This window comes from Neodiprion fabricii, chromosome 1, assembly GCF_021155785.1.
Source record: "Neodiprion fabricii isolate iyNeoFabr1 chromosome 1, iyNeoFabr1.1, whole genome shotgun sequence".
In the NCBI taxonomy this organism is placed as follows: Eukaryota; Metazoa; Arthropoda; class Insecta; order Hymenoptera; family Diprionidae; genus Neodiprion; species Neodiprion fabricii.
In genome coordinates, this window is record NC_060239.1 from 18,329,149 (window position 1) to 18,356,550 (window position 27,402).

The following is a 27,402-nucleotide window of genomic DNA, read 5'->3' on the forward strand; positions in this document are numbered from 1 at the left end:
AATTACGAATTTCATATTATCAAAATACTTTTGAGCGCTACTGTATAAATAGTTTCACATGTTTTGTTTGAATACTCACCTGGATATTTCAGCGTCGATTATTCATATCGGTCAAAAGTCAAAGATGAATTGCTTGACACTTTTGAGGCTGCTTGCAGTGGCTCAACCCGCTGAAGCTGTATGTCTAGTGTTCTACACAAGCTATGCATGGGAGTACGTGTGCTGCGAACGGGGCCCACGGAAATTTACGCTTGGCTGTGGCTCGGCCTCGCCCGCTCAACGCCGAGCCGAGAAGTTAATGGTGGCGCCATCTTATATCACTGATTTTCCGCGTCGTAAAATATCAGTAAATAGAGTTTAACCAACAACGGAGTTGCAGTTAGCCTATTCGTGCTGCTGTTTTGTTGTGGGTGAAATAAATACCAGTGGTATCTAAGTGCCGTGAATCGGTAGACAACCGAAATGCTATCGCAGTCGTTTCAGCGGTAGCCATGTTGACGTTGCAAGTGTGTGAATACGTGTGTCAGCTGCCAACGGAATAGTTTATAATAATTATTTCCGTTAGTTTCGATTTAACTATAATAGCCCACTGCTATTTCACCCACAACAATTTTGAGTAAGAAATTATCTCATGACAAAAAATTTGAAAAGTATGCTCTCATCTTTGAGAATTCGTCATGCGAAATTCACTTGTACGTGTGCATATGGGGCAGTGTCAGAAAAATAAGACATTACGAAGGTTCACTCCTAATACACTATCTTTCAGAGTGTCTGGGTGAATCACGAGTGATCCGATTTCTAGTTTTTGAGGAAAGTTTTAAAGAAGAAGTAAAACACTTCAAAACGTACATCCTCAGTTTGTGACAAAATGATGCAGAATAGGTAAAAAATTATCCCGAACACGACTGAAAACGGCCGAGCGCAAGAAACAGTCGAGTATTGGGGTATCGTACGTCAGACGAAGTGAAGCGCATGTACACAATCTTTTGTTTCAATTATTCCAGCAACCAATGGAGCTGATTATCTGTTGATAGCATCTACATTGCTTGATGGGTTTCAATTTGATAAGCTAAAAACTAAAAAAAAAAAAAACACGATTGTTTACGTATAAATGTTAATAAATAAATATGAAACCATACTTGCAAGTCGGAAACATGACAAAAAATTTTGTCATGAAAAAAATCCTTTATTGCTTGGCCGATTTGCAACATAGTAAGTTGTATTGAGTTCCTGTTATTTCAACAAAAACATTTAACTTAGTATGGAGCGCGATCGAAATTTCAAAAGCATTGTCGAAAAGATTAATCAATATTGTAACGTTCTTTGACGTTACGGAAATAAATATGGATCCGCGAGTTTAATTATCAAGTCAAAATCAAGAGCGTGAATAAAATGTTGTGAAAAAGCTTCAATTGCGTAATATGTGTTTCTCGTTTAAAGTCTGAAACAAGACTGTTTTTACAATAATGTTGGTTGACGCAGCAACCTTATTCTTTTGAAAGACATAAGAGGTTTATAAACGTCTTTTATCTATGATGACTGCTAGATCATTAAAAAGGGGGCAAAACGGGTTATTTCACCCTTTGTAACAATATTATAAAAACGGATACTGCATTATCACGATGTTGAAGTTCGTGACGTTGATGAAATAATGCATTTCGCGAAAAAATCATCGACTTGTAACTATCTGCTGTCTGAAATTTCATAAATAATAATAAAGCTAGACGTATTCGTATTTTGCGAACTTAAATTATTCAAAGTCATTCTAGAGTTGCGAGAGGGGATTTCGCGGATATCTAATTTTATTAATATTACGTAGTATTATAGATGCGCTCGAGACTAGTAGTTGATTATGTCACGTACGCTTAATTCACAGTTGTATAAGTCGTTTTTACCTGTATGTTTGAGTTTTGAGGGATGATTTCGTGGACTGTATATTTTTAGGATAGTGGAAACGGTGAAGGGAAAAGAGATCGTCGACACGCACGTGAGATAACAATGAACAATATTCTTTATTGACTAATCACAGCTACCGTCTATGAGTGCACAAAATCTCTGATGAGTCGCATAGTTGATGAGTAATACCGCACAGAATAGTATTAATTACTGCGCGGTGAAAGTCTGAGTTGCCCAAAGGCCTTGAGCCGTCACACGCAATCGGCACGCCACGAGGTTGAGAGATGAGTTCTACGCGATGAGTTGCACTGAGTCTATACAGATTGAGCTCCGAGTGCTACAATCGCTAATGAGTTTGCACTGAGTGAACCAGAGAGCTTAGTTCGTAAGTGAAATGAGAGATGCGGGCGGATTACTTGAAATTCGGCACGAGTCCGTATGCACGTGGCACCGATAGTCGAACGTGAGATAAGATGGCGTTGTAACGGCCGCGTTGCTTCGTTTTCGAGCGATGCAAGCGCGCTATCGATTGTTGATCCCTTGTGGCGCTGCGTGTCGCTTGCACGCAGCTCCCGAGAGGTGCTGCTCTCTGTTGAGTGATCTGCGCACTCTCTACACAATTAGGAAAGCGATTTCTCAAACAGTGTACACAGATTACATATATACAGTTCTATTTACTTCATGCGGTAGATAAAACAATTAAAACCTTTGGTAGCCAGAAAGATTTCTGGCATAGTGTTGGTTATAATAGAGAAAGGTGTGCGAATCCTTACTTTCTATTGTTCGTGACAGATTACAAGTAACGAAACAATTACATGTCCCCGCACATTTAGGGACCAATATTTCACAATTCTGGTCATTGTTCTCCTGGTCTGGTCAGGAATTATTGGGCCTCCAGACGTCACGAGAGTTTTCAAGGATTCACATGGCCTAATTCGTTCGTAAGCCAATCAAAAATGGCAATTGTCTAAAATTCATACTCAATTGGCTGGCCAAAGACAATCAAGCATCGTTGTTCAAATCTTACCCGTCTTTAAGAAAAATTATCTTCAAACACTCGGATACTACATCTCAACCAGCCTACTAGCATGGACTTATTGACCCAGTAATCCTTTCGGAGTGGACCCAAAAGACAGAAGCGGAATCCGTTGGTCAGCCGTCTTGACAGGAGCTAGCGATGTAGATATAGTACTTGTATAAACTATTTGTTTACACCACCAGTGCCTGAGTCAGTGTCTTTAGTAAGTCCCTGGATTTTAGTTGTGATAAATATAGGCTCTTTTTTTTATGGGGTTAGGGAAATTAACTCATGAATAATACGATGTTGCGTTGCTTTAAAAACAAAGGATTTATTTAATTATTTTAATGTCTTATTTACACTATGTACAGTAACTCTTACCTGAAAACAAAGAAACGACAATTAAAGTTTATTATTCAATTTGTCGATCCCTTTTTACAAATTATATTGATTCTTTTCACTTTCTCTTAGTTGGCTTTCTTTATAGCCCATGTGCTTTTATTTAATCTCCAAAACTTCTCTCCACCGTAAAGGATGGTCTTGACCTTACTCGCAGAGGAACTCGGCAATATTCAACTTAAAGAAATACATTTTCTTTACATAAATATTTCAATTTAAATTGAAAGTGATGCCTCACTATGCGGCAATACGTTGCACGACTAAATCCAATGCAAAAAGCAAGGCTCCATTAGAGATTTAAAAACGAATTAAGAATACATTCCATCCATAAGTCACCTGTAAAAATTGAAGACGCGATGCTCCTAGTAGATGTCTTATATTATGGTTCCTTTGTATATACATTTTAATTTTCCAAAGAAGACTGATGAACGAAAGATATTGATGGATGAAAATATGGTCGCGGAGGCATCTTTAAACAAATATCCACATCTATGTTCGCGTCACTTTTCAATTGATTCATTTGATCGTAATTTTACGTCCACGGCGCTCCTTTCATATAACTTCGAATGAAGATATGAATCTGGAGCTAATTTTTCTTAATACTGAACTCGTTCATGAATTGTACTTCAAGTGATGTTCATTAATCTTAGACATTGCGCTGTTTAGACTAAATAATAATTTATTTACGATTAAAAAGACTTTAGTAAACTGTTAGTTTAGAAAATACGAGATTTACTTGAGTCCATATCTGTAATCATAAAAATAGATTACCAATTCCAGGTAAAAACAAACTGGACTACTATTATAGAAAGTAAAAAGTGGCATAATTGACCCCAACTAGATGTCATAATTTACCGGCAATTATATCATATAGAGGTACACGTTCAAAAGTTGCGAGCACATCATAAGCGTAGACAAACGAGAGGCCACGCGATAAATTTCTGACTTATTTCTTTATTGTCTTACATTCTATTCCATTATTTTCGAGGTGTATCATAGTTATCGCTTTGTTGACGAATTGAACAATTCAAAAATTCACTTTCATCATTTCACTGACACGAAAAATTCTCCCCTCCATTAAGTTGAAATGTAAAGCGTCCACCAGTGTCGTTATATGTGAGATTCGCAACCGCATGAGACTCTATTGAAGAAGGTCGCGGCGCTTTTAGTCGGTCAAAAATCTCCAATTAATGATTATTATTTTACCTTCGTTATTAAATTTACCCTCGTGAATTTACGTGCTATTTGTAACATATTTTATTGGTGAAAGCCCAACGTCGTGCGCAAATAATGAATGTAGATGAAACTTCAGATAGAGCTACTGGAGCATTCAAAAAAGGCTTTAGCTCATATCTCTTTTCTAAGAATATCCAGAACTAGCTGTAAATGTAAAGAAAAATGGGAATGGAAAAATTGAATCTCTTTCGACCAAAAAAGAAAAGTCAAGAAGAAAAATTACAGAGTAATATATCAGAAAAGGCTCAGTTTATTCTGCTTCCTGCACTCGGCTATGTAAGTTTACGTTGCGAACCCAACGCGGGTCTTGACTTTGGTGAGTTGGATCGATCATTTGGCGAGAGGAAGACTTCGCGACGGCAAGCTCCTAGCATCCTCATCCCCCTTGGCTTACTCGTACGTGGGCTGTTTCACTACCGCAAATACCACGTCTGAATTCCTTTCTACTACAACCTCACCTCCATCTGTCCTCATGATTCACATCTGTCTACTGAACCAAAAAAAAATTGCTCCCCCCTCCCTCAAAATTACGTCATATCCACATTTCTATTGTCACTGACATCTAACGTTTGAAATTAAGTGCTACAATTTTCGATTTATATTCGGTGCGAGAGGAGGGAGATAGTTCACTAGTAGTCTAATTCCAAATATTCGACCGTATTTTGCTTGTACTTTGGCCGCTAACTTGAATTTAAGTGTGCATTCGTTTTTGTCAAATAACTCGTTTATTTTCAATTTGAGACAAAAAATGGTGGGGACCAAGCATGTAGAAAATGACATTATTTACAATTTTGACTTCAACAATACTTTGACCGCAATTTATATTTACCGAGTTCAACCTAAAAAAAAGAGAGATATCGAATTATTGTATTAGATCGTTTATTTTCAAGTGCTGCCTGAAATTGGTACTAACTAAACTTGTAGTGAATTCAATTCTCTATTACTGGGTCCCGACAATTTTCTGTAAGAAAAAAATTCGTCGAGTAAAGGTCAATCAATTTAAAATTTATTCACAACATGTAAAATCAACATGTAAAATTGACATTTCGGTCGGGCACGGCCGACTATATTCAGACTAAAATAAAATTACAGAAATGTTTTGTTAAACATTCGTTTCATCATCTTTAGAGAGAGTGTTGATTAATGACATTTTATTTTTTTTTTGTTTTAAATTAAATACTAAATGTAAGTATATTTATTATTCCGAAACGATATACTTTCAATTTATTGAGTGGTAGCAAATTCATGACAGTTGGGTTTCATAAAACTATAATAGTTTATGACTATGATTGAATATAATCAATTAAAATATAAAACATATGTTAGAAAAGGCAAAATACAAGGTTTAGAAATGGAAAATAAGTTTTAGGAGAGCGATGTTACAAAATCACTTACAAGTAAGTGACAACCTTTTCAGCTTAGATGTTATTTAAACGGCATTATGGCACGTAGTGACAAGAGGATTGATTGCGATCTATTACCAAAATCGATAGTTCGATATGATAGTCAATTGTCGAAAGTGAGAATTACCAATACTGATATTAGGCGCGAAAATGTTAAACTATAGTATACATTTATGTAAATATACACGATTTAGATTTTGTATGTCTGTACGTCTATTAACAGTATTGTTATCTATACTAATATGGATCATCATCTCTTTGATATTGCATTATTCCAATTTGGATCAGATATTATAACCTTTGTTTATACATAGGATGGGTGTACCAGTAACAAACCGATTAGGTGACATTTTGAAAGTAATTTTGATATTGCGACTCAATTATTACAACAATCATTGCAAAAGAAGAATTACGTACTCCTTGTCTACCATAGAATCATGTAGCTTATTCCAATTTTCTTAATAGCTGTTAGGTTTCTTTTTATTTAACAATCAATGTGGAAAGTCGCAATATGCCTAAGGTTGACCAGATTGTACCAGCAATAGACCAGACGTTGAGCCAATAGTGAACCAATAAATAAAATAATTTCTCTTAATGACGAATACTTTTATTTTAATTACTAAAATGTTTTGTACGTAATAATTATCACAACCTTTCATCAGTCTACAAGTTTCAAGTAATACTTAAGTGTTACAAGGCTCATAATATTGTTAACTAATTTAAGAACTAGATAATTAACAAGAGATTCATATCTCTTACACAAGTGTCATAATCATAAGTTGCAATAAAGTATTTACGAATTAACATGAATCAAAAAATATAAAATAAATCAAAATAAAAAGAAAACAATGTAAGTACTTCTTAAAAAATTAAAAAGAATTAAATTTTTGGCATAAATTTATCCATTTCAGGAACTCTATAAAAACCTCGACTATTAACCAAGGTTGGAACTGCTATCTTCTCTTGTATCGCATCTTTCAGGTACCAGATTTTATCACATTGTTCTGGCCAACGGAAAGGACTTCCCGTAAAAAATGTCATAGTGCTTATCTCATAGAGATCACCATCAGTATTTTCTACAGTCCCTGGGAAATATGCCCCTTCATACCTGACGATCACGTAATCGCCTTTGTTTGGTTTAGCCGTGACTTCCAACGATTTATGTACTTTTAAAGGTACATTATCATAGTATAATTACTCGTAATAATTACAAAATAAATTTTCTTAAGTTGAAAATCAATTGAATGATTTTATAGTGGTTGAAATACGTTACAAAAAGAGCACTACATTTTGTGATAAGTATAGCATTTTCGCTGTTAATATCGAAAAAAGTGAATTGTTACACGATTTCAACTTTAACCCAAAATTTCTTTTGAAAGAATATAGTTATCAAAAAATAATCAGAAACCTTGTTTGTAGAGTATTAAATTCCTTACGAAAATATGTAATGGACATTGAGGTACATTGTCTCATTACTGAGCTACAAAATTCAGAAATTATTAAACTTATTTTCCGTATGAACTAAATGAAAAATGAAAAATTGCATTGAGGAACCACTAAATCTTGATATTAAAGGCTCAAATTGTAACAGGCGTTTTATTTCCTATTCCTATAACTATTGAACATGTGACTTGAAAGAAAAATTGTCACTTTGTTTGGACAAGTTTAATGTAGCAATACGTGAACTAAAATTTGTGTAACTCTAGAACACTAGAAGTACCAGACCAACTCTAATTACTGACGAGTGCTATGTGCAAATGAAGCCACGAGGTGTTTCTACTAGCCCAGAGGCTAACTCAACTCGACAAGATGGTGCTACATGTAACCCAAGTAACAATCGTATTTGTCATTTCTTCTTTTTGCATCCTAGTTCCCAAGGTTTTTATGGGGCATAAAAAGTTAATGAAAGAATCCACAAAAATTGATCCTTCATCACACTTGAGAAACAGAGTTTCTTAAAGTTTCAAATTCTTCAAATCTGTAAAAAAGGAAAAAACTACTTTCCAGAGAGGTTTTAGTTATTCTTTGTTGTCAAGTCTTTAAGCATATTTAAGGAAAATCTAGCTATATCCACCTTATGCAGGAGAAAATTCGCGACAAAAAGGGAGATTTCTCTTCTTCGAAGGACGAACTCTGATTTTTTCATTCATAGAGCAAATTATGCTAAATTCATCAAAACTTCATTTTCCCGCAACTTATTTACAGCTAATAATTGTTATGATGCTGCTTTGAGAAGTTTCGGTTATTTTTCTATCATTGTTAATAAATTTATACTAATTTTACGGAGGTAATTACAGAACTTATTTAATTTGGTATTACTCATCGATGTGAAAACTATTAATACTCTACGGTTAATACTGTTTTGTTTTTAAATATTTTGAACATATTAAGACTGAGTAAGAAAAACAGTCTTTGATATTACATACTCTTTTGAATTATATATTATACAGTCTTGTTTTATCTATTTACTACTGAATGTTTTTAGTTTTACAATTATAAATTGCATAAAATGCGTATTGGGTGGAAAGAAATGAATTTAAGAAAGGAATGAAATTGATCGATCACGACAATTTATAGTAACATAAAAAAATTCCGAGCTTTATTAATGAAGTAATAACAACTTTTATGCAGGTATTATGTGTTTGTTTATGGTTCTTTCAAACTTTACTCTAGTACCGAGCTGAACCGAAACAATGAGCGATGAAGCGCTTGAGTTAAGCGTTACTGTTTAGATTTGAAGATTTTTCACGTGACAAAACCTTGTAACGCCTTCGAACTGTCAATTCATACTTGTGTAATGCAGGATTAATACGTATTATAGTCAGTTTTTTGAAATACGTCCAGTAAGAGAAAAAAAAAAAAAAATAAATCAGTTACAAATAAAATTTTCCAGGTGCTTTTTCTATAATTATTATACAATTATTTATAATGTATGAAAAATTGTGTTAGAGAGCTCCAGAAAGAAGTTTTTCAATAAAATGGTGAAACACTATATTGCCATCATATTGTTTATCATATCCGATTCGCAATTTAATTGCAATACAGTGAAGCTACGAAATAAAAAATATCATCGTTATTTGGCGAAGTATTCCATTGAAGAAACATTATCGGGACTACCTTTACTACCGATATTAGTCGTTGCTCCGTACTATACCATACATTACGAGAAAATCTCATTCTAGAGGGACAAGTTTACAAGACTGTATACATAACATGTATGAGGCGTTACATATCAAGTGAAAAAATCTTCCATCCCGGAAATTTTGTACATGATCTGCAAACATTAAATTTTCCCACTAGCGCTCAAGCATGTGTGCGAGATGTATTTTATAATGATTTTATGCAGTGCAACTTTCTAAAACTTCGGTCTTACAGCAAACCCAATTATTTCAAATGTGAAAATGATTAAAATGTCGTGTATCAGGTGATGATCGTTAACTTATTAATTTTTGGGGTGATATATTGCACTGAGAGAATTTCAACTTGTGAAAGCAACATTTTCAATATAGTTACGATTTTACAGTACCAGTGACGGTGTTTTCAGGTGATATAACTTCAATATATTAAAGCTGACACTGGCAATATAGTTACTACAACGACACAATAAATTAGGTAACATTAAAAAATCTAACTTGCAAATTATTCAACTATACTGGAATACTGATCATAAACATTTGGTATACTGTTCCAGAAGCAAATTTTTCATGTAATATAAAATATTTCTAAGACGTCAAAGTTGGTCAGGTAATGGTGACAAGATTTTTAGTTGACAGAACGATATTCTTTAGTTCAGTTTAGTTTAGATTTTTAAACTTTACCAGTGGGTTTAGCGGACTAGTCATTGTGGTACTTATTACGCAATATACGGTAGTTATATCTACTCATGCTGACAAGTTAATTTTGTGGTGTATCGATAGCTGAATTTTTAGTTGATATAAGATCATTTGGTATTTTCACTCAATCAAAATTATACCGTCATGCGTCACTCGAAAACGAACAGTTCAGTTTTGTACCATTCATCGGGTACTGTTACGGATAATAATAGATTAGTAGGGTATACCCGAATATAAAACGTATTGTACAATGCATCAATTCCTATTACGTAAACATCAAAATTTTGTTCAAACGACAATGCATTTGACGCGTAAATGATGTGAAGGTGAAACGCCACCACACGATTGAAATATTTAGTGCATAACAGGTGGGTTTTTGGAATTTTTATTTATGATTCATTTCACATAATCTAAAGTGGGTTAAAAAAATTATCACCATGCCTAAGAACAATGTTTATACTTCTTACTACACGTATGAAACAAAAAATGTATGAAGCTTAAGTACTTTGTAGATCAAGACCCTCAATTAAATTATTAAAACGATGATTTCATGGAATATAAGAGAATGTTGAGATCTATTGTATTGATTATTCAATATATAGTACTTATTCGGTTTAATTTTTTTTTTCACAACTTTCGTTAACGAAATACCATTGTTTTCAAATACAAAGGCTGGTAGCGAAGGGCAGGAGAGGTACGATGAGCCCCGTGAAAAAAAATTAACAATTATTTGTATTTTATTCGTAATATAACGTTTGTTCAGTTACGAAATGAATATTTGACATCGATAATAATCATATTAAATATTCATTTGGTAACTGAAAAAAAATTATAATAACGAATAAAATCAAAATAATTGACAATATTTTCTTACGAGGCTCATCTTACCCCTCCCCCCCCCCCCCCCCTTCCTCTCACTACCAATCTTTATATATGAAATCAATATTATTTCGTTAATGAAAGTTGCATTAAAAATATTAAATCGAATAAATGTGATATGTTGAATGGTGAATACAATAAATTTCAGAATCTTTTTATATGCATAAAACGATCATTTTCACAATTCAATCGAGGATCTCAATTTACGAAGTACCTGAGTTGAATAAAAAAAATTTCGTACGTTTAGTAGGAAGTATAAAAATTGTTTTTATGGGAAGGGATAATTTTCTTAATCCAATTTAATTCATGAAAAATGAATCATAAAAAACATTGAAAAATCCAATGTTTTTTACGCTTGAAATTTTAATCGCTACATAATCATACACTTTGCACCTTTGAGAATGTACAATATTCAGTAAACCATGATAAGCAAAACGTACTCCCATTTTGAAAAGCCAGCTCCTTGAAAAGTCATTCTAATATTGGGTAATAATACTGTTTTCCCCCGATGTTTTGTTACAACAACATTACTAACTTCAGCCTCATGTAATAACCTAAAATCATTTCGTTTATTTCAGCTACATACATAATAAAACCCTATTTTTTTCCGTTTTATGTTTCGCATTCACGTAGCCCATTCTTATCCAACCGTTGATCTATTAGACCCACTAACATTACGCTGCGGCATAACTACGTCCTAACACGAAAGGAAAGTTACTTGGAAATTGGCACTCTATGTATCACACATTGTCTCGAACCGTTTTTCATTGACTTGTCAATTATTAACTTCATCTACCTATTCATCAGCACCGTTGACTTTCCAGTAACAAGCGGTATGCGCTGACTGCAATACTATTACTAATAAACTACCTGTTACCATATTGAAACAAACTATAGACTTCATAAACATATAATTGTAGTACAAATGCATGACTAATTGAATGTTTTTCGTTTTGTATGTGATTGTTGTACTGTCTGTTTTTACAGATACTTTTGTTGTTCTTACTAATACGTTCGTGACAGAAATTGTGCTCAGTCTCAACGAAGGGAAATTAGGATGTGAACTAACTGGATGCTTTGAATGAAAAAGTTGAACCCCTATGAAATATGGTGAGTGCCCCGCTACGAACTTGTGAATTTCTGTGCAGAACGTGCAGAGTTTTGTGATCATATCTCTCAAGCATGTCTATCTGCTTCGATTGTTGCAGTACACAAGACTGTAGCTAGCAGCATGAATTAGCATTTAAGATTCTAATGTTCATTCAAATAAGGTAGTGAAGTATGAAAATCTAAATGGGATAAAATAACTAGAACTCCTAACTTTTTATAGCATCGTGACGATAAAACTAAACTGCATTTTTTCATTTCTAAAAAGTTAAACACGTTTGACTGCCAACTTCAGCTGCTACCCTCAGCTTCATTTGGAGTACTAGAGTTGCATTAGAAAGTACCACAAAGTGACTATATTGTTATTAATCTATGCTCTCATTTTTCTAAACTCTAAAATTGTTCGCGATATATGACGGTGTCAAATTGGCTATATGAGCAGATCATCATGCTTTTAAACCTTCTCTGGACCTCAATAGACATGTACCCAGTTGTATAAAAATTTTCTCTTTAATCATAACAACACCTCAATGGACTTGAGCATCTCTCAGACTCATTCTCAGAAGTAAATCCTAAAACAAGACACGATGCATAGAAGTTGATATTTTGTGCAAACTATTGTTTGTCGAAATTAACGTATACCACTCATCAACGACAATTATTTAATGCAATAGGATATTATGTAATAGCATCTCCCAAATATCCATCGAACAGAAATGTAATCTGCGGAGCCTGTTGGTGTAAAATTGGACAAATAAGTTAAAAGCAAAAGCGAATATTTCAATTATATCATACTAAATGTTTCGCGTATCGACCCCAACACGTTGCTCGCTTTCAAGGTAGTCAGCGCTACACGCTACAATATTCGGCCCTTTAGGCAGCACATTTCGACGACTAATATAACTTTACCATCATGAATTCCATTTTCACTCATGTAACGCTTATAATCACAAAAAATGGGCTCCACACCCGATGCATTTTATCACCCACAATGTAAGCTTTGTATTCTGACCACTTTCGTGTGACGTTCAAAACAATGCTTTTGCTTACCTGTGCATGGTTCTAGAAGGTACTGAACAATCAGTAAAATGCTGCTCTGGACAAATAACTACCATCTGGAACTTTTGAATCACTTTCAGTTTAAGATGTGAATTTTCCTCTATCCCGATGACATGTGGTTGGCATATAAAAATTATAAAAAAATAACTTCGCATGTCTTGTAATATCGCGGGTCACCTCTTAATGTTTTATAAATATAAAGAGATTATATTGTACGAACAAGTGAACGCATGATAGATAAATCTCAATTTCATCTGCGTTAGCAATCTTTTGCCTTCGATAAAAGAAATATTGTGGTGTAATAAAGAATATATAATCACAATGGTATTAATCCCACACAAATTTAGTGCAATCCACATAAATGCTGAGTTACATTATTTACTCTCTCAGAAAGGCAATTACGTTTCTCGTAATGTTCATAGCGTTTCGTCTAAAATCATGTCCCACCGGCAACATGATTACAAATCGGTATTCATGAACGTTTCACGAATAATCGAGCGCCACAGTAGTTAACCGTCCCTTTGATTGATTTATTCTGACGCATCACGGACCCGAAATCCATCAGTAACATCTCGAACACATGTTGTTTCAGAAAACATAACATGAAATTGCATGTACTGCATCTTTTACTTTCAAATTTGCGCGAATTTCCGAAATAATACATTATATCAAAGATTTTGGACCGTTGATCTGAGCATGTGACATATGTTATTAATTGATAAATTAGTGTTAGAAATTGAAGACTGTATAAAATAGGATTATTTACTAAGACTGACACATTTTAGCTATACTTGCTGTGCTAGGCGGTTGAGTAAAATGTAAAAAAAAGAATTTTCGTTCATAGTTTTCACCTCGAAATGTATTCATTACTTGTTAGCAATTTGAAATAGACTTATGTGGTTACGGATTATGTCCTTCCGGCGCTAAATCAGCGAATTGAGGCTTAGACTCAGTCCAGTTACATCTAGGTAAGGTTGCCTGCAATCATCTTCATCCCTCATGCGAATGCGGGTGTTTTTATTGAACATCTTGACACGGCCTACAGACGCGTAATACGATCCGGTGAACCACACAAGTCTTTGAAAGACTACTGCCATATTATTATTATTTATGTAAACGTGTGGAAATTGGATTAGCCGTTTTACTATTTTGCATTCTCATGATGGTCATAAGTCGGAACGTTCTAAACTATGAATGCTACATATCTGAATAGGTATAAGAGTGCGGTTCCCTTACAGTTACTTCATTATTTACTACGTTACAGCAGTATCATTCACGCATACTTACAAAAAATAATGAAATCTAGGCAATATCTAAGTTGTTCTTGAATTTTTATTGTGATTTGGTTTCGATCACTTGGCAGATTTTTTTACATTTCAGATGTTTTTCCCTAGATTCAATGTACCACGTGTAAAATTACAATAATTCAGTATAATTTCATACCGTGTCCAAAAAAATTCTTACACCATGCTAATGGGGGGAAAGTATACCTGAAAAAACCAACACACGCGTATCTCGTGTCCTTGTGCACAGATACCAACTTTATTCACTGGGCGAGCGAGCGGTACCGAATCATATTGGAATAATTTGGCAGCCGTACACACAGACACAAGGTGCGCACGTGTTGGTTTCCTAAGGTGAACTTTCCCCCGATTAGCATAGTATAATTATTCTATAATAAGGAAAAAATATTTTAACTTCAAAAATGAAAAGATCTTATAAATGTATTTATAACTAGTATCTGAAAATGATACATATACTGATGAATTTCAGATAATGTTCCACCTGAAATTATTGGACTTCGAGTACTTTCCTACCTATTTCGCCCAATACTCTGTAAGACTGGTAACAAGAAGAGTTGGAAACCGTCCATGCAAGAGTAAGCTGATGGTTTCATTTTGTGGATAAATGTAAGTATCTGATGATGAAAAATATATCATACGAAAAATTGACTACTATCTAACGAGATTTGTATTAAATTATTTGTCTAGATGTTAACGGATTTGCAGAAAGTTTTGGAAGCGAGAGTGAACCTATTTCCTTCGTGCGACCTAAGATTTCAGCCTGTCGTTATCGCAGTCGGTCCACTTGAGAAACTGGAGGCTGCTTTCGTCATTATCAATGAAATGAAATATAGTTTTCCTAATTTTTTAAGCGCAGTTGACTTCTGTTTTAAATTATTTTATATGCACTAAATGCGAAATATCCTGTGTGAAGTGAAGCGATCTGGCGATTTTTATAACTAGAAGCATATGAAATACCAGAAAAAGATAGGTATTTTGTTAGCGTAGAAACTATACGAACAGATCTCAGAGATTTCCACGAGAGTAACCCTGAATCGGAATCTGATTGAAACTAGCCCTTTACAGATTGTTGTGCATTTTAAGTATTCCAGCAACTTTTCACATTCATCTTCACTTTTTTTTCCAAATATTTGTGCGTTGTTCACATTGTCCTGAACTTGTACAAGGGAAGTTGTTCAATTTCGCGTGTTGTTTTCTCATATCATAAGCAGTAACATCATTTTTCCTTGCCTGGTAAACTCATGTAATTGCAGTTTCAATACTTAAAAAAATCTCAGGCAACATTACTCCTCACATGATAAAGGATGTATTCTAAAACCACATAACACTGTCCTCGAAGATCCTACGCAATCTCGTGAACTGAAAAGCTCAATTCAGAACACACATGGTCAGCTAAGTAATGGATTAGCTCCGGTAACTGAATTAAATGATTCTGATTTGAAATATTGCAGTGATGCCCTGAAGATTACCTCTAGATTTCATTCTGATGAAACATTGTCACTTGTTCAAGTGCAACGCATTGTATCTGCATTTCCAAATTTTTTTAACAACATCCATATTAATGATTTCAAACGTCTTTGCTATTATTTGAGTTTATGAGTTTTCATAAACTCAACTAATAGTACACAAAAAGATAAAATTCATGATCAATTCGAGGACATTCAAAGTGCATTTTCAGAAATGAGCACGGAATATAAACGGTTCAAGGGACAACACCACTGTGACCCCCTGTTGTTTTTTTTTTTTTTCATTTTTCAACAATTATTTTTTGTGGGAGAAATAAGAGATTGTTACGAGGTAGAATGCATAGACTCCGATGAGCGGTAATCGGAGCTTACTCCACGCCCAGCCAAGGTGTTATTTGGCTATTATAGGGTCCGTTCACGTCGACTATGCACTCGTGTGCTACTACTTCCAGTGCAGGAAGTGAATGGAGTATAAAGGGATCGGTTTTAAGGGAAGGTAAACGATTTGAAGTATACGATTGTTGATTATCACACAGTAGTTGTTGGTGTATGTGGTCAACGCAAAGGAGTCGGTCGAGGAAAAGGGTGTGGTTTTGCTTTAGAAGAATATGTGTCTTGTCTGGGCGCTAGGATAGATCTACGAAGTTTAGCGGGATGTAGGAGGCAAGATAGCCGCGAGTTACAGAAGAATCTGCTGACTCGCGGACGATAAGGGTAGACTACAGAGCGTAAGGTAACTAAGAGTGTGTGAAAGGAATATGAAGTCTGGAGAACGTAACAAGACATTCGAAAAATTTTTTTTACGTTTTATTCCTTGTTTATTAATTCTTTAAAAGACATTTTTCACACATTTTTCACGCCACATGGTGGCGCTGGGGAAGCTCCCGCGTCAGGTGTTGTTGTCTCCGCAGTGGTTCGCGGTACGCAGAAAAACTCTCTTCAACGTCGACTCAGAAAAAAATACGCAGTGTTTTCGTTAATAATATGATATTTTCAAGTGTAGTACGTAGGGATTTGGAAAAAAATTGATATTTCAAAAATAGGCATGCTTTTGAAATTAAAGAATGAGTTTTAAGCAAAATTTCTCATCGAAAATAGGCTATAACTTTTATTATTATTGAGATATCGATAAAGTCCTATGTAGTACATTAGATAATCTGTTTTCATTGATACAGTAAGAATTTGAAGTCGATCGGATAAAAATTGCTCGAGTTTTGCTGCGGGCCGCACTCAAAAAAGTGGTTTCGAGAAAAAACGCGTTCAAAGTTTTGGGTTTGTTAATTTGTCCCACACCGGAGGCAAAAAAATTGTTGATATTGGATGAGACAGGCATGTTAGTCAATAAAAAAGTAACAGCTTCAATAATTCCTTTATCTACAGTCTTGAAAAATTTTTTTGAACTTCCGTGCGTATTTGATTAAACTATGGACTACATGTCTTCATTAGAATCCATAAGCGATAAAATCACAAACATAGTGCAAGCCAATTATTGGAAAACTAAAGTTTCGGAGAGTCACTCAAATGGGATCAAATTACCCATTTTTATTTACCAGGATGACTTTGAACCAGGAAATGCACTGGCATCGCATTCCACTGTATATAAAATGTCTGGCGTCTAAGTGTCGGTTCCTTGTTTACCACCCAATATTCGATCAAAGTTAAATAATATTTTTATTTCAAATCTCCCTCTCTGAAAACTCTAAGTGTTTTTCGGATCAGTGCATTTATAAAAAAGTAATAGAATATTTGAATGAACTTGTGGATCAAGCTTTATTGAAGTTAATCTCCCTGATGGGAATATAAAAACCTTTTTTAACCTGGCTATCATTATCGGTGATAACTTGGGATTAAACTCCATTCTTGGCTTTTCCGAAAGCTTCACGGTAATTAGTTATTGTAGGTTCTGTAAAGCTACAAAGGCACAAGTACAAAAAACGTGTAGAGAAGTTGAAGCTCAGTTACCAACAGTATTAAATTATGAAGCAAACATACTGCTAGATGCCCCCACGGAAAGAAACTTTCAATTTCTGCGGGTAAGCCTTAAAATTTAGGGGTTTACTCTGAAAGTTGAGGATAAACCCTTAAATTTAGGGGTTTACCCCAAAAATTGAAGGTAAACCATCATTATTGGAGGGTTTATCTCCAACAGTTGGAGATAAACCCTCAACAATTGAAGGTTCACCCCAAGAGTTGAAGATGAACCCTCGACGTTGAAGGTGAAGTCTCAACGTTGAAGGTAATCCCTTAACGATAAAGGTTAATTCCTAACAATTGAGGGTTCAATCCCCAAGACATAAAGGTGAACCTTCGACGTTGAAGGTATACCTTCAACGATGAGGATAATTCATATCCCCAAAATTCAATTGATGGTAAATGTGAGGGTGAACTATCAACATTGCGGGGGTTGTCCCCAGCAACCCCAAGGGATACACTTAACTCTTCTTAAGGGTGAACTCTAAAATTTGGGTGTCAACGCCAAAATATAATATGTAAAAGCTTGGTGGTGAACCCTTGATTTTATTGCAGGGTAGCATAACCCGTGAAATTTTAATTGACTCGAGAATTCTTTCAAAGTGAATCCTTGATTGGGAGGTTCACCCTCAACCTGGAGGTAAGCCCTTGACTTAGGGGTTAACCCTCACTTGAGAGGTAAGCCCTCAACTTGGGAGTAAACCCTCGACTTGGGAGTAAACCCTCGACTTGAAAGTAAACCCTCAACTTGGGAGTAAACCTTCAACTTGGGAGTGAACTTTCGACTTTGAGGTTAACCCTGAATTAAGGGGTACGAATTTACCCGTTAGAGGTGGAGGATTATTTTGGAGGTAAAATTGGGGGTTTTTTCCGTAAGGGTGATGCACGTAGCACTGGCGATAAAGGTGAGTCCATTTAGAATACTGTGCTAGGCTTTCCTGTCACTGAAAATTACTGTGTCGACATTATGCATGATCTACTAGAGGGGGTGTGCAATTTTGACATGTCCTTGATATAGAAGTATTTGATAAAAAAAAAAAAAAAAAATACTTCACCATAGAAACATTAAATTTCATAGTTATGTATTTTAATTATCCTTCTGGTTCAAACCATCCTCCCCCAATTAGTACTGAAAACTTGGGAAATGGGCACTTACGAATATCTGCCGCAGAAATGCTTTGTTACGTTATGAACGTTACAAATGATGCTCGGAGATCTTGTTCCTCGTGACGACAAACATTGGAAACTGTTTCTATTAGTTAAAGAAATTTTATCGATAACATTACAATTGTACGTTGTGCCTGAATTAACCGAGCTACTCGGTACTCTCGTTAAAAAACATCATATGCTATTCATAGAACTTTTTGGAGCAAAACTCAAACCAAAACATCATAATATGGTACATTACCAGCGTATCATGGAAACCGTAAGACCTTCGAAACATTTATAGGCAATGAGATATGAAGCAAAGCATCGGGTGCTAAAACATGGCAAACTCTTCGTGTAATAAAGTTAATTTGTGTCACACGGTCGCTTTTAAAAATCAACTCACTTTTAGTAACACTTTGCTGAACAAGTACAATGCAGAAGAAGTTCTAAGATATCGAGAAAGTGAACCTATTACAGTGCCCGTTAAGGATACATCTTGTTTTCCAGTAGATTTTGAAATTTATGAACCAATAAAATGCTTATGCATAGATAACATCACATATAAAGCCGAAACCACTATTGTGACGAAATCGGCAACTTCCTGAAACCACTATTGTTGTTGGTGTTGAGGATTTTCCCATATATCGCACTAATACCATGGATTTGTTTATAAAACTGTTCATTGTGTGTGGAGTAACAAGAGTCGAGAATGAGTTTCACAGCTTCAATAAATTCTTTTTCGTTTACTAGAGGCTTCGCCCCTGCGCGCTTCGCGCGCCAACCCCACCTCGGCGCTGCGCGCCTCACTATTTCCTTATACAGTGTCTGTTAGACAGGTGAATTTATTTGTGCTGATTTGATGACAGGTCTGCAACTGTTGATCGGTTGTTTCCGATCAACCCGACATTGCTATTGGCTCCCTATGTAGGTCTGCTCAGATTGTTTTGGTAAACGAATCCACTCACATATACAAAACCCCCCATGCCATGCATCCCCAATTGCATTTGGCGACTTATTTTGCTATAGTTATTATTTTCCCTATAGTGAAAGAAATTCATAGCTTTGCTATAAGTAGAATTTCTATGGCTGCAGACAAATTAAAACCTCGTTATAATATTCGAGCTAGGGATATAAAATTTAATCCCGGAGATTCTGTCTGGCTCTTTCAACCTTGAAGACAGAAAGGACGATGTCCGAAACTACAAGGAAACTGGGAAGGCCCTTACTCAGTGGTTAATCGGATCAAGGATTTACAGGATCCGAAAAAAAACTATTTCTTCTTTGATATAACTCTCCTCGAGTTCTGTTCATTACTTCTGCTGACATGTTTGCCAGTATGATATATTTGAAACGATACTCAGTCTCACCTCTGCGTGTCGATCTTGAGTGCCGTATACACAATACGCCAGCGCGCGAAAAAGACAATTCCCGTCGGGAATCATCTTGATAATTCTCGTTTGCATGTTTACGTTTTGCGTGTCGGAAACAGATACCTATAAAAATATTTGTCAAAGACTGTCATAAACAGCCGATGACAGCTGTCAGAGGTAATTTTGTTTGCTAGATGCTTTTTGTTTTGTTTTTGGCATCTCACCCCACCGCCAACTTCATGCGTATACTATTGTTATTATAATCTTCTTTATACTATTGTTATTATAATCTTTTTTACCTGTTCATTTGTTTACAACTTTTTTATTAGATAGAGAGATACTGGTATGTTGTTTGATTTCAAGCCATTTCTTAGTAATTATAGCTAAAGCCAGTTTTGTAGGAATGTTTGTGAATAGAGATTTTACATCTAATGATGAAAGAACATGATCTGTAGGTATGGGTATATTTTTTATATTGTCCACAAAAGACCATATATCTTTAACATGATAAATAGATTTACTTAATATATTCGAAAGAGCACCAAAGTTTTGATATTTTGTACGTGGATGAATTGATGTTAGATACTATTGGTCTGAGTGGAATATCATTTTTATGAATTTTAGGTTGGAAATATACTTCTGGTGGGAGAACATTATGTTTTTTCAAATTTTTATCCACTTGTGTGTTTATGAAGTTCTTTTTTTGATTTTGAGAGTCAATTCCATTATACATAATTCGAAAATAGGCGCTCCTTTTGGCATCAGCCATCTTGGATAAATAGGATATCGATTATGAGAAATCGATTACCAATAGTATAACTCTGGAAATATTGATCCTAGCGTAAAAATAGTAATGACCAAAACTGTGGGAAATTAAATTTCCAATAACTTTGGATTTTATCATTTTTGCCCTCAAGTTGTAAGTCAACGAGTTCTTTCAGAAAAACGAAAAAATTGAACTTTAAATCAAGATGGCGGCGAACGCAATAGCGGGATTTTCCCGAAAATTGAGATTTAGACTTCCAACCACTCCCCCCCCCCCCCCCGCCACCCCCAAGGTTCAAAAAAAAAAATTGCTTCCCCTAATTATCTCCACTTAAGGATACTTTTATGTCTATCTCGACTGGACTACACGCGAGACATAAGATAGAATTGAATTAGTTTTTCTGGTTGACTGGCGCGTATGAAACCTTATTCCAAGTATATCGTATTTTACATGCTTGAATAATTGTGATGTGGTTCCGGTCAAACAAGCTAACGCAAACTCAATTTTCAGTTTTGACGACATTGCATGTGATAAGCAAGATGCTGTTCGTCAATATTTCTGTATGAGTCATAAATTTGTTGATTAGTTCTATCTGTCTCAAACATACACGAGGATTCCTAAATGTTGGATACGCGAGAATGCAAATTTCATAATTCTCTTCAAATAAGACAGTGAAAACTTGAGACATATATTCGATGATCACGTGAATATTGATATGACGTATACACAATTCGAGCAAATGTGCTTAGTCTGTTGGGGTTTAAAGTATGGTTTTCTAGTAATTGACAAAGACACACCTATGAAACGTGGTCCATATCGTGAAGGTTTTGATGAATTGGATGAATTGGAAAAATGAAACAGGATGTAGCCTGTTTCGAGTAACAGTGTTTTACTTGAATCTGTACCTATAACATTTTTAATATGGAGAAAACTCCAAAATCATGGAAAGATTTGAAACGCAAAACAGTTGTAGCAAACGATGCGGGCAGGAATAAATATCAGGCTCTGAAAATTGATCACGCAATGGATACTGAAATAATGCAAAGAATTTTAGAACGGAATGTCGAACAACCGAATGTCGTTGCAAAGGCGTCAGAGAGTAAAGCAGACATTGAACCTCCGAAAATATCTCCAAAAAGGATTATTTCGGTCGTCAAATTATGGTTTGGGATTATGACATAGAAACTACTAATTTTCAAAATTACACATACCGTATTCGCAAACCGAGTCAATCGTTGTTCCGCAAGGTGCGTCGACGCAGAAGTAGTGTGGGGAAATTGACACCGCATCTATGTGACCTTTAACCCCCCATCGAGAGCAGCGAAAATCATTCTGAAAGTGATACAAATACAATTCATGATGAACATATACTTGTTTTACCAGAAAGTATACATACAACACCTGCAACAGAATCTCAAAATCAACCCAATTTACCACGGTCAGCGCTAGTCGAAATGACGAAGGAACCGGATAATTGAAAAAAAAAAAAAATGAAAAAGATGTTTGAGACAAATTTTGGTACTTTAACCGAGAATCATATAATGGATTCTAGTCATAATACTAGAGATACGATGGATTTGGTTTACGGGATTATATTTTTGGATCATGGTTTCATGATTGATGAATCACCAATTACATTTGATGTCGGTCACTTTTATGCGAAAGCAACTCCAGGTATAACTGATGTTCAAGAAAACTCTTGATAAATGTAGGGGATTTTTGGTTCAACAAAAACACTCCTTCCCATGTATCCATGTTTATTACCAACTCCCCCCCCACACAGCGTACTTGCGTCGTTGACGCCATCCAGACTTACTCTCTCGCGCCAGCCCAGCCGATGCGGAGACTACCACCAACCCCATTAGCGCGGGCCTAACATTGGCGCCTACATAAGGATATTCACAACGATAATAATCTACAGAAATATCTCGATATTGTCAAGTCAACCAATGCTCATAAAAGAGGTTATGATAAATCGAATCAAATATGTGGAAGCAAATCATACAAATGCCGACAAATTGTAAACAAGCTATTTTTGTCATGCTTACAGGCTGCGTTTGATGAGGGTCTCAACGCAAATAAACATATTGTACACAAAAATCGTCAAGTAGGCTACACATATTGGGACGATCCGAACGAATTAGTGAATAGGTTGTGATTATTGAGTCGTTCGCGGGCAGCTAAAAATACAGCTCACACGAATAAGAAAATCTCAATAGCGGTAGAATTACGTAAAGCAAATATTACTGTTCAAGGGACTTTAAGCGATGGCGAGTAATTATTGTGGAAAGCCATGACGTCTTATGGCGAGCGGATGTGGTCAAAATGCGTCAGTATACTAAGATTAAGAAAAATTTTTAAAATATTGTAAACCAAATCGATGTATTATCTGAATTAGCGTGGGCTGTGCCCTTAAAAAATAAAAGTGCTACCTCAGTTGTGGATGGATTGACACAAGTGCTTCACAGTGAGTGGTCATCTGAAAATCTTCAGGCAAATGATTACAAAAAAATTTTTAATACGGAATTCAAAAAGTGAATGAAGAAGCACAAAATCATTTATGATTAAACGTACAGCGTTAAGAAAGCACAAGTTATAGAACGTTGGGATCGCACACTAAAAGAAACAAGGTGGCAATCATTCAGCCTGAATGGCTCATATAAATTGATTGATAATCTACAGCAATTGGTTACAGAGTACATGAACAAATATCGTATTATCGGTACCGCATCGATGAAAGTATTTCGTAAAATTGCAAAACAACTAGTTACAACTGTTTACAGTAACGTGAAACAAGTTAAGCCTACAAACAGCGAGTTGGGGATTTTGTATGAGTAAGCTAGTACAAAACAATATTTTCTAAAGGTTACATACCCAACTGGTCGACGAAAATTTGTAAGATTCCAAAAGTATAAGCTACGAGTACACGAACGTATTATCTAGAGAATCAATAATCTAACCCAGTCAGAGGTGTGTTATGTGAATGCAAACTACATATCGTGAAAAATCCGGATATATATTGTAACCAATTATTTGAGGGTTATATGTAGATTGGTTACCCTACTGCGCAGTTACTAACCTGAATAATTAGATATTGAGAGATAATAAGAGAGAAAGATATGATTGTTGGGCGCCAGACGCACATGCGTCAGAAAATAGATAATTAGAGAAAAAGATATAGCTAACGAGAAGATCAGGTTCTACGACGGTTTTGCACAGCTTGCTCAGTATAGACAAGATAATGGTAGAGGAGAGGGGTTGAATCCAATACATGAAATAAGAAACAGGTGAAGCAGAAATAGTATCAAATATATTGACCAAGAAGCGATGAATTTTAATAACAAGCAAAGAACTGAAGAGATTGAGCTACAATTAAGATAGGTAAGATAATTAATTTACAGCCAGAGAAAAGTTAAGCGAGAGATTTAACAAATAACAGAACGTTTTCAGAATAAACGAGAAATATTCGTGGGCTTGCGATACTATGAGTCGAGGTAATAATTAACACGGTTTTATAATGAATAGGCAGAACAGAGAAAGATATACGGTACTTGAATGAAGCATTGATCAAGCAAGCCATAAAATATAAGAAGCGATTATAAGAAACATGCGAAATACAAAAATTGTAATAGTTATCACATTACCAGAATTATCAGTGATATAACAGAGGCAGGGAATTATTAATTATGAGGTACATTCAATGAGACAGGTCAAGTAGAGAATTATTATAAAATATAGGTACTAACAGATAATACGTAGTCTCTAGTTTGCGGTAAGTGCGAGAAGAAAGAGAGATAACATTCGGTACGGTAAAAGATAATTTCAACATACGCAACATATGACCAACCAAAGAGACTACGGACAACTAATATCAGCGGTATTAGAGAAGAAAATAATGGAAAAGATGTTATTCGATACGGCGCAATACTCCAAAGTCAAAAGAACGATGAGCGAGACCGCGCGGCGATCTAAGATCGCTCACGCGCTACACTCACTAAACTTAATTACTCAAAGATAATAGGTAAAGAAACAGTTATGAATTAATCAGAAAAAGTATAACGAAATAGTAATGCCCAATAGCTAAGGTAAGAATTGATAACTTAACAGAACACGCTGCTATACAGCGATATTAGATATTTAGGTACTCTAGAAGAGAGAGATAATAAAATAAAGCAATAGTCACTAAGAATGCGTAAGTAAGAGTCAACCAGTCGCGAAGTTACTTGCAATAAGAAATAGAAAGGGATAAGGTAAGAAATAGTAGAGAATAAGCTACGAGCTTAGGTGGCTCACGCAAACCAACTGCAAGAGAGAGAGAGAGAGAGAGAGAGAGAGAGAGAGAGAGAGAGAGAGAGATAAAGATACGATATGTTGCAAGTAATTTCGTGGCTTCACACAATAGAAAAGGAACCTCACTTACGTAAAAAGAAGATAGAACAGGCACCGAAGATACGGCAATAAAGCGAGAACTGAATCTATGGATAGCGATAATAATACTGGATACTACGAAAGCACGTCTTGAATAATTGAAAACTGAACGTAGAGTGTCGAGACGAGTGGTGATCCTGATTTTCGTCGTGCTGCTGTCACGTGATTCTTCCTCAAACTGCGTTATTCTAATTGGGCCAACAGGTCGCGTAGGTCCGGTCTACAGGTAGGCGGCGATGATCCCTCGTTGTTTGTTTTCTTCTCCTTCGCTGATAGGTATCGAGGTGTAGACACGTCGGGCGGTGGTCGAAGATGTTTTCCATCAGCTGTGCGGTACCGTTGGTGAGATGCGAAGTCGTACCACTCGTGTGTTGCAAAATTGAAGTGTGCGAGAATATTGCGTTACCGATATCTTGGACTTGCGACCGATTATACTTCATTCCTTGCTTGACTGGTACTCCCCGTTGTAGCTATTTCGTTGGCGCTGCATCTCGGCCCTCGCTCATCGGAGCCCTCATGCCGGAACGATCAGATGGTGAGGGCCCTCAACACGGATCCCCACACTGTATCCACCAGATCCACGCGGTCCGCATAGTCGAGCGTAACCCACGCCACAGCCCTTCGATAAGACGGTTCATTAAGAGACAACCGTCCTTTTTTTATAGACAACGAGTTAGTAGGTGTCATGGTCGGTTCAGCTCCAGGCTGATAAGTATCGTCGACAGGAGGCTTTATTGTGTTTTTGACGCACAGCCCTGTACGCCGTCGGCGATGCATCCGAGCGGTAGAAGCGTTGATTCGTTGTTCGGCTCCTGGCCGATAAGTCTACATAGTTAGAGGTACTGTTTGTGCATCACGCACGACCCTGTTCACAACTTAGGTAGCCATTCATCGGGAGTGGCTTGAACGGTATTCGTTACTCCGTAGTCGGTGGAGGTCGCTGTTGAGCTGGTACGTGACCCCTGTCAGGCAGTGTTCTGGTATCTCGAAGCGGAAGTCTCGTAGTCGGTTCTCGTAGAGCGTTACAAAATCAGAAAATATAATAGAATTGGCTTAATAAAGAGAATTTCACTTAAAATAACTAGTCATTCGTTTTGGAGTATTGGCCTCAGACGTGCTTTCGGTATTTTTAGCGATATTCTGTACGTAGGGAAGTGCGATAATTAACCCATGTGATGGTGTATGAAATACCACGTTACTATATATATATATTGTAACGTGGCATTTTTGATGCCTGTTACATGGGGCTCCTTGAACCCTGGGTGGAACCAAAATTTAGGAATTTCCGAAATTGAGTTGCCAAGTTTTTGCAAAAGAGCGCCAGGACTAGAGTCACGCATCCAAAACTACGAGAGGGACACCTTAGCGAATAGCGTAAGATATTTCAGGTTTTTTTTGTTTTTTTATTTTTCGAGCTACAACGGCATCAGGCAAGAAGTCTACACCGAATTCGAGGAAATTGCGAAGTGGCGGACTGGCGACAATTGCGAAGGAAGGATGTCGAGGCTGCGGAGGGGGAGCCTACGCAGATCCCCGCATCGCGGGAATCCAAGGTGGACGCGATTCCCGCTGGCGGCTGGCGCGCCGCAGCCTCTCCCCCTTCACCCCGCCAACAATTGACCAGCGAACTTGCGACGGACCGACTAGCGACGAGGGAGCACCACGCTCACCGCCAAGACGTCATGGAGCTGCGCGGAGGACGAGATTGCGATCTAGCTTTAAGTTCTGCGCAGCGACGCTATTGAAGCTGCGCGTCGAGTTGCGCGATCGACGAAGTCGATGACGGATCGATTATTGCGTATTCTTGTGGGTATAACGTCACGGGTGGGATGGGTGGTATCGAGATCCGTGTTGCAGCAGGTAGTAGGTTTTTGAAACCACTCTAGTTCTGGCGGTCGTGATTAGTAGTCACGTTTTGGGGGAGTTTCGCGAAGCAATGGAGCCGCCCAAAAATCGCGAGGGGAATGCAAAGAGGGTTGCAAGGATGTAGAAGGTAAGCGCTGCTTCTATCCCCGCGATTGAATTTCGAGCATAATTGCGAAAAGGCTTGCCGAGTACCGGATAGCCGTTTTGTATTTGCGTTGTAGAGAAGTACTCGAAATTCTTTTGCCGATTCTT

At 36.4% G+C, this 27,402-nt stretch overlaps 1 protein-coding gene across 5 annotated transcripts in view; it reads right to left on the minus strand.

The window, feature by feature from the left end:
• Positions 1–27,402, minus strand: part of LOC124177821 (two pore potassium channel protein sup-9) — an 854,038-nt gene that overhangs the window by 526,229 nt on the left and 300,407 nt on the right. For all 5 annotated transcript variants that reach the window (XM_046561043.1, XM_046560786.1, XM_046560962.1 and 2 more), the window contains one exon: positions 22,068–22,188. The gene's annotated coding sequence lies outside the window, so the exon portion shown is untranslated. The remainder of the gene's footprint in view (positions 1–22,067; positions 22,189–27,402) is intronic.